Below are 1586 nucleotides of genomic sequence, written 5' to 3'. Positions count from 1 at the left end.
CTGCCAGAAGTCAGCAGTTATCTACAGCACTTTCCATGTTTTCTTTTTATAAATTCACAATTTGGGTCAATAACTTCTTTGTGGTGGGTGGAGTTATATCCTGAATCTAGATTTAGGTTAATGGTTACAGACACGTCTCACAAAAGAGAAGCACAATTCACTTTTTGGAGCAAACCTTTACCTTCAGATTCTTGTAACAGAAAAGCCAAGGCTCATCATTTCCTTCACTTTCTAATGCCTAGTGGTCACTTGGTGTGCTAACTGGAGAATGTCATGTGCGTAATCACCCATGAATCTCCTGACACAAGACGTGGCAGTGTTTTATGGTACAAAATGTATTGGTTAATGTACTTTTCTCTATTTTATACTTTCTGTGAATAATACATTTTTTCTTGGTAAATTTGGCAGTGCATCATTTGAACTGAAGAATTGCTTGAATTGCTGTAGGAACAACAGTATATAAAACCCACCATGATACTAAAAGCATTCCCTCAGATGTTTTTAGGGGTCATTACCTCAGGGAACAATGAGACCATTAACTATCCAAAATGCCAGAGCAAGAGCTCTCCCTAAGTGTGTTCTTGGTTACCCTCAAGCACTCCTCAGAGTGTCCTTAAGCCACAGCTGTCCTGTCTAATGCTGGGACTGAGAGCTCTTAGGAGGAGTGAAGGAGGCATGGTTTAATAAGCAAAACACTGAGCCTCCTTTTACTGTGAGTTTACAAGTGGAAAAAAAAAGATAGACAAGCTAAAGAGGGTGAGTGTTGTCTGGACAGATCTTGGGTGCTTATAGAAAGATTGCAGTTTGCATTTCTCTTTTGTTATTTGAGTTTCCTGGAAACTTGTGTGTACTATTGTCATTTTCACAAGGAACTCAAGGCTCCAACACGTAAGAGGTTTCCCTGGTCACTTGGTGAATGACAGAAGGTGGACTGGAATTCAGATCTCTTTTCCTTCAAAATCCATTTTATAAGTATTCCTCTGCAGAAGATGACATTATCCTGACTTTACTCAGTGTGTTTTTAGACTGACACCTTTGGAAACCTTTAAAGTATCAGGGAAAAGCCCTTTGTATCTGCCTTAGGGTTTTATTGCTGTTGAAGAAACACCATGACCAAGGCAGCTCTTATAAAGAAAAACGTTTAATTGGGGCTGGCTTACAGTTTCCGAGGTTTAGCTCCTTATCATGATGGTGGGAAGCATGGCAGCCTGCAGACAGACATGGAGAAGGAGCTGAGCTCTACATCTCGATCCACAGGCAGCAGAAGGAGACTGTGTGCCACCCTAGATATAGCTTGAGCATATATGACCTCAAAGCCCTGCCTCCACAGTGACACACTTCCTCCAACAGGGCCACCTCCTAATCATATCACTCCCTATGGGCCAACAATTCAAACATATGAGTCCATGAGAGCCATTCCTATTCAAACCACAGTATCTATGACCCATTATCTGCTTTTATCTCCTTCTTTCCTTCTTTCCAGGATTCAGTTGGCCGAACCTTACCAGGTTCAGAGCTGCACCAGGGTCTTTGCCACTCCATCCTGTTTGTTGAGACTATTACCAGAATATCGGCACAAACACATT

Source organism: Meriones unguiculatus, chromosome 2, assembly GCF_030254825.1.
Source record: "Meriones unguiculatus strain TT.TT164.6M chromosome 2, Bangor_MerUng_6.1, whole genome shotgun sequence".
In the NCBI taxonomy this organism is placed as follows: domain Eukaryota; kingdom Metazoa; phylum Chordata; class Mammalia; order Rodentia; family Muridae; genus Meriones; species Meriones unguiculatus.
Note: the sequence above shows the minus strand (reverse complement) of the source record.